Source organism: Heterodontus francisci, chromosome 24, assembly GCF_036365525.1.
Source record: "Heterodontus francisci isolate sHetFra1 chromosome 24, sHetFra1.hap1, whole genome shotgun sequence".
Classification (NCBI taxonomy): Eukaryota; Metazoa; Chordata; class Chondrichthyes; order Heterodontiformes; family Heterodontidae; genus Heterodontus; species Heterodontus francisci.
In genome coordinates, this window is record NC_090394.1 from 30,746,446 (window position 1) to 30,761,286 (window position 14,841).

General features: G+C 44.1%; 2 protein-coding genes across 8 annotated transcripts in view; one reads left to right on the plus strand and one right to left on the minus strand.

Moving 5' to 3' along the window:
- Nucleotides 1–14,841, plus strand: part of LOC137383282 (uncharacterized protein C7orf50 homolog) — a 393,434-nt gene that overhangs the window by 300,353 nt on the left and 78,240 nt on the right. The window lies entirely within an intron of this gene.
- Nucleotides 1–14,841, minus strand: part of gpr146 (G protein-coupled receptor 146) — an 89,459-nt gene that overhangs the window by 29,765 nt on the left and 44,853 nt on the right. For 2 of the 5 annotated variants that reach the window (XM_068055847.1, XM_068055843.1), the window contains exon 3: nt 1,145–1,327. The exons of the other annotated variants lie outside the window; for them this stretch is intronic. The gene's annotated coding sequence lies outside the window, so the exon portion shown is untranslated. The remainder of the gene's footprint in view (nt 1–1,144; nt 1,328–14,841) is intronic. 5 annotated transcript variants of the gene reach the window in all.

Genomic DNA, 14,841 nt, shown 5'->3' on the forward strand with positions numbered 1-14,841 from the left:
CCTCTGCTGTTCCACATCATCCAGCTTTCTCTCATTCACAGTATAATTATTACTTTGATTCTTTTTCACTAAAACGTACCATTTCACATTAACTGACAGCTTTTTGCCCATTTCACCATCTTATCAATATTCCCTTGCAACCTCCTTTGGTCCTGAGAGTTATTTACTACGTCTCCCATTTTACTATCATCTGTGGAATGCAGAAGTTCTGGGTCTTCCTTCGCACACCACGACCCTAGGACACTCTCTTTAAATGCTGAGTTTAGTTGGCATTAAGATTATAGAAGGCAAATATTTTATCAATAATTGGAGCAGCAATAATGAGAACATAGGCTTGTGTTCCCAATGTGCTACTTCTGTGAGAAGTCAGATAGGTGGGGTTGGGTTTTCAGTTGCCGTGGGGTGGGGTGGGGGGGGTGGGTGGTGGTGGTGGTGAGGTCAGGAGCCAGCTGTGCTTTCAAAATCGCGCTCCCAGATAGCATGTCATTTTTTCTGATGCCCCAGGAACATGCTGCAATTTTCAAGCAAGGGCAGTTAGGGTGGGGGTGGGGGCAACCGGCAACCCGGATGCCTCCAATTAACTGCCTGTGAAGCTCCTTGAAGAGCTTGTTAACGGGCTGGGGAGAGACAGGAAGACAGTTTCAATGCTGAGAATAGGAAGAGCAAACAGTCTGGGGCACAGAGTACAGCTGTCGAGAGCATAGCAGTATAGAGTTATAGAGAGATACAGCACTGAAACAGGCCCTTCGGTCTACCGAGTCTGTGCTGACCATCAACCACCCATTTATACCAATCCTACATTAATCCCATATTCCCTACCACATCCCCACCTTCCCTGAATTCTCCTACCACCTACCTACACTAGGGGCAATTTACAGTGGCCAATTTACCTATCAACCTGCAAGCTGTGGGAGGAAACCGGAGCACCCAGCGGAAACCCACGCGGTCACAGGGAGAACTTGCAAACTCCGCACAGGCAGAACCCAGGTCGCTGGAGCTGTGAGGCTGCGGTGCTAACCACTATGTATTGTTGCTGCTGATTTATTAAACTTTTGAGAAGAAAGGGAAGTTCTAACTGAGGTGCTGAAGTGGTGGAACAAAGTTGCCATCGCTTGAGCAGAGCGGATCAACAAAAATGACTGACCTTTTGGACACTTGTTTGGTCCGTGAGGTGGCTGGCCCTCTGCTCCATTCTGCAAGGCAACAGTAAGCCCAGTCATGACTGCCCTCTGCCTTTGAGATTCACCCTCCTGAGCCAGTTCTCGCATCCAGGCAGTAACCGGTATCACCAATTGGGTGCTGAGCTTGGCTTCGGCCCAATTAGGAGCTTTGTATATAAAAATAGCATTGCATTAGCGATGCAGAAGTGGCATGGGTCAGGACCCAGAAGTGTTCCAGGCATCAGGTTCCTGACCCCAGATTGAAAATCCAGCCCATGGTCTCTAAGTTGTTGATGGTATTCCTTGGGTGGATCATGTATATTTCCTCCCCTTACTCTGCTGGATAACTTAGATCTGTGTACAGAATCACAGAATTGTTACAGCACAATATGCTTAAAGAAATAATGGGACCAATGTTTTAAGGAGTAATTTTTCTGCACAGAACTTTAGGAGTTCTGGATCAGTGCTGCTTGGATCTGACTGTGCCACTAATATAGCTTTCAGACCCCTTAGTGTTACACAAAGCAACCTTTTTCTTGATGCATACATAATCAGTAACTGGGTAAGGACAGAACAGGCCAGTGATTCATAATCCACTTGAAACATTTTGTTTCTAATTAAATGAACATATTAACATGTCAGCAAAAGTAAGAATGAAGCCAAGCCAGTCAGCTCACAGCATTGTTTAGGAATTGCACAACCTATTCCCATTGCTTTCTCGCCTTAGTGTCAAGCCTGTGACCCTGTTGAGTCAAGGACTTACACTGTGCTGCACCAAGAAATGTCCCTTTTGCAAAAGCTGCTTGCTTCGGCTTGATAATGAATTGGTAGATTCATGACTTTCCTACACCCTTTGACAATAAGTAAATTTACTGGTGCCCCATAAACCAAATCTGACTACATAATTACAGTTATATAGAGATTCAACCAGATTAGAGTTGTCAACCCTCCAGGATTGCTCTGGAGTCTCCAGGAATTAAAGACTAATCTCCAGGGCACTGTTGCAAATAATCTGGGAGAAAAATCACATGTTGGGCGATCGATGGCGGGAATGTGAGGGAGGCCTGTATGGAGGCAGGTGATGAATCCCGCAGGAATACATCCAGCCAGAGTTGACAACCCTAAACCAAGATATCATCCCCATCTGCTTCCTCAGCTCCAGTCCTGATCACACAGCAAGCTTTTCAAACAACCGAGTGTTAACAGCAATTGCAGTACTTTGAAAGTAAAGTTTATGCCTGACAAATGAGCTACTGTATTAGGCAAGCAGGGCTCTGACTATAGCTTCTACTGTGCTTGTTTGGCTATCATTCCAATATTAACTTAGTCAGCCACTTTGGAGCCAATCATATTTATTATCTGATCCAAAAGTATTTTCCTGTGGGCAGTGTGAGCGTTCCCTGCAGTGCTTGCAGTTAAAAATTCAGTTGGTGTTGCACACAGGGCAGAATTCATTTTTGATTGAGCACATTTTAATGGATAACAAGGTACTGTGGCCTCGTCAAAACCCTGGGCCGTGGGCACAAAATGCAACTTTTATGCTCCCATGAAAATAGTAAATTTGTTTATTCTGATCGCTCCCTGGCACATTTTGATATGCTGAGTTTCCGGTTGGCTGCAGTGAAATTGTCAGCTGATGTAAGCCAAGTTGATCAAGTGTTGGGTCACCTGACCCAATATCTCCTTATATGGCTCAATGTCAAATTTGTGTTTAACTTGCCTGTGAAGCATCATGGGACGTATTACAACATTAAAGGCACAGTATAAATGTAAGTTGTAGTTGTCATTGTTGTTTGTGCAGGGGAACGAATGTACTTGCTGTCATCATGAGCACTCCAGAGTCAAGTATAATGCGAGGAATTGCGAGTAAAGCTCACTGCACTGTGCCAAGAATGTGTCCATTACGGAGGATTGAGGAGCGACTTCTGCTGCATTGGATTAGAGTTACTGCTCTTCTTATAGCCTCTCTGACTGAGAACGCCAATTTGTATGGAATTGTGGGCTGTTTTGTGTTGTATCACTAAGAATTAGACTAAAGTTACCTAGTCACTTTGTGTAGGACCAGGGACCAGGGTTGCCAACTCTGACTGATATATTCCTGGAGGTTTCATCACATGACCTAATCCCTCCAACAATCTCTTACCACCACACACACACACACACAACAGGTTGCCTGACACGCTCGTTCTCACCTCTTATCACCTTCCTACGCCAATCGGTAAGCAAACAGACTTCATTATTCGATTGGGTGATTCTTGACTGCCAGTCAAACTGCCTTTTCTAATGCCATTATGATTTTCTCCCCCCAGGTATTGCTCCCAGCAGCTTCCTGGAGATGAACCTTCAAAGGTGCTGGAAGTGGAGACCATTAAGGAAATTGGATGGGCACTTGAGGGAAATAAACTTGCAGGGGTTAAAGTGGGAAATGGGACTGACTGGATTGCTCTACAGAGAGCCAGCATGGACTCAACGGGCAGGTGGCCTCCCCCTGTGCTGTAATGAATCTATGACTCCATGACTATCCTGGAGGGTTGGCAACTCTATGTAGGACCCTTGCAATCAGCAGAAAGAGCGTGAACCTCGGCTGAATTCAGATCCAGAGAGCAGAAATGAAGAGGGAACTACTGTCCAGTCCCACATGATCTTTTTTTATAAAAGCATCAAGAGCAGCTGCAGTAGCAAATCTGTTTGTGAATGAATTATGTGCAAGTGCACATGTTGAATGAGAAGTTATTGAGTAAAATGATTAGACCCATGTTCTGGAATTTATTTTCCTGGGATGACATTTTTCTTGGTATATGTTGCAACAGCTTCAGAGTCAGCTTTATTTACAGGAAAAGGAAGGCTTGATTGAGATCAGCATTAGTTGCTCACTCACTAGTAGAATGCTCGCCTCTGAGTCAGAAGGATGTGGGTTCAAGTCTCACATCAGAGACCTGAGCACAAAATTCAGGCTGACACACTCAGTTCACTGAGAGTGCACTGCACCATCAGAGATGCTATTTTCCGATTGAGATGTTAAACCAAGACCGAGCGACCCTCTCAAATAGACATAAAAGATCATGTGGCACTATTTTGAAGATGAGCAGGGGAGTTATCCCTGGTATTTTGACCAATATTTATCCCTCAAGCAATATCGCAAAACCAGATTATCTGGTCATTATCACATTGCTGTTTGTGGGAGCTTGCTGTGTGCACATAGGCCAATGAGTTTCCTACATTCCGGCAGTGCATATGCTTCAAAAGTACTTCATTAGCTGTAAAGCGCTTTGAGATATCCTAAGATCATCAAAGGCACTATAGAAACGCAAGTCTTTTTTTTTTACTAACTAGCTTTAATTTCTGCAGTCCAGGTAAAGGCTTTCAGTGACCAAGCGACTCTAACAGGCTCTTTCGACTCACTTAAAATTTCCATTGGAGCTTCGATTACAGTTTGCTCATCTCAGTAACCCATGGTGGTGCTGGGCAAGAGGGATTCCGCAAGTGGTGTACCACCAGCTGTCATGGCCCCATAACCTCAGGCATTTTACTGTAGCTTAAGCGAAGCTATCCCACTCTGTGTTGGAAGCAGGCGCCTCACTGGTACCATGGTAATATCTCTTTTCCCACACTACATGCCATTCATAGCGCAGCACAGATTACTGCAGCCAGGAAGGCACAGCCTGCATGCTATGCGCCCCTAAGAATTTACACTAAGGGAATCTCTGTAAGCCCAGCATCTGCACTGTATAAAGCCTTCTGTCAAAACTGCACGTGGATCATATTTCATTATAACTATAATTCTGATTTAGCTCCCAGTTTGAATTATAGGGCCTCAACCTCCAGTTTTTGGCCAGAACAAAAACAATTCCAGTCCTGCTTGCATTCAAATCTTAAAAAGCTCCTGGAAGTTAGTAAGAGGGAGATGGGCGGAGGAACACACAAAAATTTAAAACACAAAACTAAACAATTACGCAAAATCCAAGTGTCGAGAGGGTGTAAAAGACGAGCCGTTCACTCAATCAGTTGATTCATTTCACTTTTATTTTTTTTCAAAAAATTGTCTTCCACTCTCAATCACTGCTTCTGTTCAACCAGGAGGGGATGGATAATCTGAACCATTAACTTCTCATCCATGTTAATAGCATTTTATATTGGATTATGGAAGTTTTGTACTGTGAGGCAGGATGGGTCTACCTGATAGTTATTTTCTTTTTCTCCTCCCACCCTGGGTGTTGTGCTCAAAACAAACCCAAGGAGTTGAACGGCCTTGTACTTAGAGTCATAGAGTTATACAGCACAGGAACAGGCCCTTCGGCCCATCACGTCTGCACCAACCATCAAGCACCCATCTATTCTAATTCCATTTTCCTGCACTTGGCCCATAGCCTTGTATGCTATGGTGTTTCAAGTGCTCATCTAAATACTTCTTAAATGTTGTGAAGGTTCCTGCCTCTACCACCCCTTCAGACAGTGTGTTCCAGATTCCAACCGCCCTCTGGGTGAAAAATGTTTTCCTCAAATCCCCTCTAAACCTCCTGCTCCTTACCTTAAAATGAATGCCCTCTGGTTATTGACACCTCCGCTAAGGGAAAAAGTTTCTTCCTATCTATCCTATCAATGCCCCTCATAATTTTGTATACCTCAATCAGGTACCCCCTCAGCCTTCTTTGCTCCAAGGAAAACAAACCTAGTCTATCCAGTCTCTCTTCATAACTGAAATGCCCCAGCCCAGGCAACATCCTGGTGAATCTCCTCTGCACCCTCTCCAGTGCAATCACATCCTTGCTATAGTGTGGTGCCCAGAACTGTACACAGTACTCCAGCTGTAGCCTAACTAGAATTTTATACAGCTCGATCATAACCTCCCTACTCTTATATTCTATGCTTCGGCTAATAAAGGCAAGTATCCCATATGCCTTTCTAACCACCTTAACTACCTGTGCTGCTGCCTTCAGTGATCTATGGACAAGTACACCAAGGTCCCTCTGACCCTCTGTACTTCCTAAGGTCCTACCATCCATTGTATATTCCCTTGCCTTGTTACTCCTCCCAAAATGATTCACTTCACACTTCTCAGGATTAAATGCCATCTGCCACTGCAACGCCCATTGTACCAGCCCAACTATATCATCCTGTAATCTAAGGCTTTCCTCCTCTCTATTTATGACACCACCAATTTTCATCATTTGCGAATTTACTGATCATACCTCCTATATTCACGTCTAAATCATTAATGTACACTACAAACAGTAAGGGTCCCTGCACCGATCCCTGTAGTACACCACTGGTCACAGGCCTCCACTCACAAAAACAACCCTTAACTATCACCCCCTGCCTCCTTCCACTAAGCCAATTTTGGATCCAGTTTGCCAAATTGCTCTGGATCCCATGGGCTCTTACCTACTTAACCAATCTCCCATGCAGGACCTTATCAAAAGCCTTACTGAAATCCATGTAGACTACATGAACAACTTTACCCTCATCTACACATCTAGTCACCTCCTCGAAAAATTCAATCAACTTTGTTAGACACGATCTCCCCCTGACAAAGCCATGCTGACTACCCCTGATTAATCCCTGCCTCTCCAAATGGAGATTAATCCTGTCTCTCAGAATTTTTTCCAATAGTTTCCCTACCACTGACATTAGACTCACTGGCCTGTAATTACCTGGTTTATCCCTGCTATCCTTCTTGAATAATGGTACCACATTCGCTGTCCTCCAGTCCTCTGGTACCTCTACTGTGGCCAGAGAGGATTTGAAAATTTGTGTCAGAGCCCCTACAATCTCCTCCCTTGCCTCACATTGCAGCCTGGGATACATCTCATCTGGGCCTGGGGATTTATCCAACTTTAAGCCTGCTAAAATAGCTAATACTTCCTCCCTTTCAATGCTAATTTGTCCAGGTATATCACAATCCCCCTCCCTGATCTCTACACCTACATTGTCCTTCTCCATAGTGAACTTGTTCCTATTTTGCTACATGATAATCAGGCTCTAATAGCTGAGGCCCATCAAATTCTCCTCCAAGAGAAGATCGGTTGAGATACCTGAAGGGGTTAGGATTCTACTGGATTTTTCTTGGTGGGAATCCCTTACATTACTGCTGACCGTCATCAAAAAGCTACAAAAGAAAGTTTTTTTTTTTGTTACTACGTTGCAGATTATAGGCCAGTATAATAGGAATTTTTAGAATTATGTAAAGGTAGGACAGGTTAGAAGCAGACTGCTTCCAGTAGTTGAGAGTTAAGAACTAATGGCCACAGATACAAGAATAACTGAAAGAGATAGAGAACAGAGGGCAGGAGATGCTTCTTTACACAGAGAGTTGTGAGGCTGGGTTAATTGTTGAGGCAGAATTTATGTCAACATTCAAGATTAGATTGGATAGGTGGATTGTGGGCAGCACAGTGGCGCAGTGGTTAGCATCGCAGCCTCACCGCTCCAGTGACCCAGGTTCAGTTCTGGGTACTGCCTGTGCGGAGTTTGCAAGTTCTCCCTGTGACAACGTGGGTTTCCGCCGGGTGCTCCGGTTTCCTCCCACGGCCAAAGACTTACAGGTTGATAGGTAAATTGGCCATTGTAAATTGACCCTTCTGGAGCCTGTTCAGAGCGACTCGAGCAAAGACTTTCCCCACTATGATGCCGAGCGCGTCTACCCTGAGGCACAGTGTGGCTTTCGTGCAGAGAGATCGACCGTTGACATGCTGTTCTCCCTTCGTCAGATACAGGAGAAATGCTGTGAACAACAGATGCTCCTCTACAGTGCTTTCATTGATCTCACCAAAGCCTTTGACCTCGTCAGCAGACGTGGTCTCTTCAGACTACTAGAAAAGATTGGATGCCCACCAAAGCTACTAAGTATCATCACCTCATTCCATGACAATATGAAAGGCACAATTCAACATGGTGGCTCCTCATCAGAGCCCTTTCCTATCCTGAGTGGCGTGAAACAGGGCTGTGTTCTCGCACCCACTCTTTTTGGGATTTTCTTCTCCCTGCTACTTTCACATGCGTTCAAGTCCTCTGAAGAAGGAACTTTCCTCCACACAAGATCAGGGGGCAGGTTGTTCAACCTTGCCCGTCTAAGAGCGAAGTCCAAAGTACGGAAAGTCCTCATCAGGGAACTGCTCTTTGCTGACGATGCTGCTTTAACATCTCACACTGAAGAGTGCCTGCAGAGTCTCATCGACAGGTTTGCGGCTGCCTGCAATGAATTTGGCCTAACCATCAGCCTCAAGAAAATGAACATCATGGGGCAGGACGTCAGAAATGCTCCATCCATCAATAATGGCGACCACGCTCTGGAAGTGGTTCAAGAGTTCACCTACCGAGGCTCAACTATCACCAGTAACCTGTCTCTAGATGCAGAAATCAACAAGCGCATGGGAAAGGCTTCCAATGCTATGTCCAGACTGGCCAAGAGAGTGTGGGAAAATGGCGCACTGACACGGAACACAAAAGTCCGAGTGTATCAGGCCTGTGTCCTCAGTACCTTGCTCTATGGCAGCGAGGCCTGGACAACGTATGTCAGCCAAGAGCAACGTCTCAATTCATTCCATCTTCGCTGCCTCCGGAGAATACTTGGCATCAGGTGGCAGGACCGTATCTCCAACACAGAAGTCCTCGAGGCGGACAACATCCCCAGCTTGTACACACTACTGAGTCAGCGGCGCTTGAGATGGCTTGGCCATGTAAGCCACATGGAAGATGGCAGGATCCCCAAAGACACATTGTACAGCGAGCTCGCCACTGGTATCAGACCCACCAGCCGTCCATGTCTCCGCTTTAAAGACGTCTGCAAACGCGACATGAAATCCTGTGACGTTGATCACAAGTCGTGGGAGTCAGTTGCCAGCGTTCGCCAGAGCTGGCGGGCAGCTATAAAGACGGGGCTAAAATGTGGCGAGTCGAAGAGACTTAGTAGTTGGCAGGAAAAAAGACAGAGGCGCAAGGGGAGAGCCAACTGTGCAACAGCCCCGACAAACAAATTTCTCTGCAGCACCTGTGGAAGAGCCTGTCACTCTAGAATTGGCCTTTATAGCCACTCCAGGTGCTGCTTCACAAACCACTGACCACCTCCAGGCTTGTATCCATTGTCTCTCGAGATAAGGAGGCCAAAGAAGAAGAAATTGACCCTAGTATAGGTAGGTGGTAGGAGAATTGAGGGAAGGTGGGGATGTGGTAGGGAATATGGGATTAATGTAGGATTAGTATAAATGGGTGGTTGATGGTCGGTACAGCCTCGGTGGGCCGAAGGGCCTATTTCAGTGCTGTATCTCTCTATGACTCTAAAGGCATAGGGATTGAAGGAATATGGGAAGAGAGCGAGTCAATGCGATCAGAACTATTTGCTCATGTGGAGGGTAAACACTGAAATGGACTAATGCCCTTTTCCTATTATAACTTACAAGTGATAAGACTGACCCAATACTTACATTTACATCTTTTTATTAAAATATTTTCTTCAAAATTGTTTGTCTTGGGTGAAGATTCAATAGAATAGAGATTAGGAAGGTTGATTTTCTAGATAGTTAGCAAACTTAAAATACTGAGAATGAGGCAGTTAAATGCTTTGTGAAATTGGAACCTATTCTGATTGTGCAATATTGAAGGTACACCATAGAACTTGACGTAATTGGGCAGCAGTGAAAATTAGTGGCAAAATATTTTCTTAACAATGACATGTCCTAGTTCTCTAAAAATGCTTCTGATAAAAATGAGAAAACGTTTCATTTTAGATTTTTCTTGAAGAATATGGTGATAATTTCTAATTGTTCTAATTCCAAACTTCATGTAAAATAAGAATATTATAATTACAAGTTAGCTGAGCAGATTGATTTTATTCACCTTATTTCTGTTAGATTGTGGGAGGATATGGTGGGTGGATATGGAATGCATGTTGTGGTAAATGATCCAACCATTTAACTTGTCGGCATTGAAGTTGCAAACGGATATAACCTTGTCCGGGAATAATTTGTTGCCAAAATAACAGTTAGGCTGATGGCGCTAATCATTGTTCATGCACAAAAGGCACAGCAACTTCAGGCAAGGGGCAGATGCGCAATTATACCCAAAATCCAGATGTTGCTGTCCGAGTTGCGATGTTTTGCTGTTAGCTTCACGAAAGCGGGATCTCGCTGTCTTTCTTACCATTGAAATGCTTTGAATGGCATGAAGTTGCTCTGTTTGCCTAGTAGACATGAACGAAACTCACCCAGAATGTCAAGTCTGGTCTATTTCAGTCTAAGTAGCCTGTAAATATAATGTGTTAATTACTGCTAGACAATTTCTCTGGCATTGAAGCTTAACTGTCAAAAGTTTTATTCAGGTTTTAATTGTCAGAGATTTTAAAAATGTTCAACTTTTTACTTTTCCAAATATCTTTCTTTTCTCTTTCAATCCAATCTTTTTCCCCACTTTATTTCTCTTTCTGTACCTGATTTGCCATTGAATTCACCCAGTCTGATTTACACTTCCTTCTCAATCCTTGTGATATTTATTTCACAATCCTTCAATCCGATTGCTTAAGGAGATACGCAGTTGGTTGTTCTGTTCACACAGGCCCAGTCTTTACCAAGGAAGAAGATGTTGCCCAAGTCATGGTGAAAAAGGAGGTAGTTGAGACACTGAATGGGCTAAAAATTGATAAAGCGGAGGTATTAGATATGCTGGCTGTACCTAAAGATGATAAGTCACTAGGACCGGATGAGATGCATCCAAGGATACTTAGGGAAGTAAGGGTGGAAATTGCGAAGGTTTTGGCCATAATTTTCCAATCCTTCTTAGACACAGGTGTGGTGCCAGAGGACTGGAGAATTGCAAATGTTACGAGTGTGGTATATTGTAATATCTTTTGCATACTGTGTCGCTACTGCCCTCTCTGTTGGGAGGTGTAAATAAAGTTTCCAACATGGCTGCTTCCAGTTAGGATCTCATGTAGTTTTATTCTGAATACACAACAGAAACATGGCGAGGAAAGGAGAGGATTTTTTTAAACATTTCATTGGAGAGATTACAGTCTGAAGAACATTCCAACACTCTTTTTGGAACTCCCAAAGTCGATTTTGAGGAACTTTTGAGTGATTTGAAAGATTGCTTCATGTGTCTACAATTCGTGTTCAGCTACAACTCAGTGCGTATGTAGTTTTAAAATATGGTACTGAAGACATATTTTGGGACACTGGAGAAATTCAACCCTAACAAAGAGGACAGGTGTAATTACGAACAAAGGTTACACATTTGGCTGCAAAAAATTAAAATCCTAGATGACGATGAGGTAAATGTTTTCTTCACCATGATGGGGCCAGATGCATTTGAGGTAGTGTTTAACCAATGTTGCCCATGAGACCCTAGTACTTTGGACTGTTCTGAAATAAATGAGATTCTGGACTCATTATAGCTCAACTAAGAACAAAATTGCACTCCGTGTTGCATTTCATGAAAGGAAGCATTTGCCATGTGAGTCTATTGCAGATTATATTCTTGAATTAAAGAAACTGTCCTGTCACTGTGGTTATAGTGCCAACTTAGAAGTCAGCCTTAGAGACACATTCATTGGACATCTAAAGAAACAGTAAAATCCTGGCCAAGCTTTTGTGTAAAGGCAATAAGCTAAAGTGGAAGGAGGCCTGCAATGAAGCAACAGCCAGGGAAATGGCAGGAAGTGATAGCTGCAGATTGCAAGGAAGTTCTTTTCCTGAGCCAGCTGGGGTGGTCCATCAGACACAATCATCACTATCCCTGGTATGTACTGCCCCACTGGCAGGACAGACCCACCAGAGGTGGCAGCACAGTGGTATACATTCGGGAGGGAGTTGCCGGTCCGCAGCATTAAAGATGCCAGTCTCCAGGCAATCCGATTCACTCTGCGTGATATCAAGAAACGACTGAAGGCACTGGATTCTGCAAAGGCTATGGGCCCTGACAACATTCTGGCAATAGCACTAAAGATTTGTGTTCCAGAACTTGCTGCGTCCCTAGCCAAGCTGTTCCAGTACAGCTATAACACGGCATCTACTCGGCAATGTGGAAAATTGCCCAGGTATGGTCCTGTACACACAAAGCAAAACAAATTGTTACAGTCAAGTGAGGAGGGGTTAAAGGGCTTCCCTCTTTTCCCTCTCCTTGTTTGACCACAACAGGTTTAGTACTTTCTAAAAGTGAATGTACTGGTCAATTCAGTATGTGTTTGATTACTTACTTGCTATGATCATAACAAGAGCCAATTGGACAGGTTTTCTTGAGTCAACAAAGAAAGAGGTTAACGTTTATTATATCTAAACTGAACTAATAAAAATAATAAACCATGCGCCAACTTTCACTCACGCACATACACAAATAGGTCACAGAGTGGGGAAAGGTTGAGTTAGAGTCCATAGAAAAAAGGGGTATACAGTCTGTGGGGTTTGGTGATTCGGCTAGCTTTTAGCTGAATTCGGTGGTCCTGAAGCTTTTAGTTTGAAGAGGTAATGACTGGTTCGGTGGGTCTCTTGGTGACGGCGATGCGGATGATTTCTTCCAGTGGGGTTTCTGATTGTAGCCAGAGTATGCAACAGGCAGGATTTGAGGCTTGCAAGCTGGAATGGAGAGAGAGAGAGAGGGACCACAACTTGGGTCTGCACATCTCAGAGTCCAGATGCTTCTCCTTGCTGCTGCAGAGAAACAGAGGACACCAATTCAAGGTGCTTGGCAAAAGAAGCAATAGTGACATGAGGAAAAACTTTTTTTGCACAGCGAGTGGTTAGGATCTGGAATGCCTGAGAGTGTGGTGGAGGCAGATTCAATCAAGATCTTCAAAACAGAACTGGATAGTTGGGGAAAATCTGCAGGGCTATGAGGAATAGGCAGGGGAGAGGGACTAGGCGAGTTGCCCTTGTAGAGAGCTGGCACAGACACGATGGCCTTCTCCTGTGCTGTAACCATTCTATGATCAGTGCCGTTTCCCTCACCACTGTTATCAGCTTGCTGTTTCAGCAAATTGACATCTAAGAAATTTTAAAATGTAAACGTTCAAGGACAGGTCTCACTAATGGCAGATGCTACAGCAAATTATGGGCTATTATCTTCGTGCAAGAAGATTTTTTCTGTTTCCCCGAAGACTGAACGAGTTTTAACTAGGAAGGGCCCAGGTTTAATCTGTGCTGAATTATTTGATCTAGGGAAAAGCAGATATACGTAGATTAGGGAGAGTAAAATTGTTCACTGTCCAGCTACACTTGTGTCAGGATAAGATTGGCATTGATAATGATGGTCTCTGAAAGTGATACTAAGTTTTGTGTGGCCAATTGAATGATATCACAGAGAGCACCACCAGAACTGTGTCTCAGCTAGGAGTTGATGCCTTCTGGTGAAATTTGTCAAGAAAAAGAAGACAATTTTTTCTTATTGTGTTCTCCCTTCTGCTCCTTGATAGTATCAGTGGACAAAGTCAGGCACAAATTCATTGCAATAGTACGTATCTTGCCCAAAAGTAGCCTGAGTATAATTGTTGGGCTCCACACGCCACTGAATATTCAGCGTTTGCTGGACTTGTTTTAATGCACGGAATGTGTGGTGATATTTGGGTCTGTTTGCTCTCTCCTTGAGGATGAAGTGCCTGCTGCCTGCATGGTTGCTGATTAAAACCAGATTACACTTAATGCTGTGTATCTGCATAACCTATTATATTCAGTTACCAAAGCATTATCACTCTTGTGTACTCTACATTCCCTTTCCCAAGAGCTCAAGATGCCTTTGCATGCTGGAGAAATGCAGTGATGAATTAGAATCTACAATGATGAATTATAATCTAACCAGCATTGATGGAACCCTACATTGTACAGACTCCACTTTCTAATGAGCCCCTGTTTGTCCTTTCCTTTCATGGAGGCAAAAGCACTTCCATTTTCCTACAAAGCTTGCAAGTTCTATATACATCTTGTCTGCTTTCCTTTTAACTTGCCTAATGCTGAGAGGTTGCAGACATGCTTTTTCCTGGGATACCACTTGTCTGTGTGCTTTCACTCAGTGGCTTGTGTCCTAGGTTACAGTGCTACAAATATAGCAGCAAACACTGGGAGTGTCTGACACTTGAAACAGCATTTTTTCATATTGTACAATCTGTTCATCTTGTTGCAATTCGGACTCCGCTGCCAACACTCTTGATTGGTGCTTGCCACAAAATGCAACATTCAAACGCAGGCACATGTCAATGAAACCAAGGTCTAGCTTTGCGGCTGTAGTGATTACAATCAGGTCATAGAGAGATACAGCACTGAAACAGGCCCTTCAGCCCACCAAGTCTGTGCTGACCATCAACCACCCATTTATACCAATCCTACATTAATCCCATATTCCCTACTGCATCCCCACCTTCCCTCAATTCTCCTACCACCTACCTACACGAGGGGCAATTTACAATGGCCAATTTACCTATCAACCTGCAAGTCTTTGGCTGTGGAAGGAAACCGGAGAACCTGGTGGAAACCCACGCGGTCACAGGGAGAACTTGCAAACTCCGCTCAGGCAGTACCCAGAACCGAACCCGGGTCACTGGAGCTGTGAGGCTGCAGTGCTAACCACTGCGCCGCCCGAATATGTCTCAAGATTAATGATCTCTCTCCGTGCCACTGGGCTGCATATCAAAAATAGTACAGGATGCCCAGCATATGGTGCTGACCTTTCCAACAGTTAGAAAAAAACCATGATGACAGGTCTC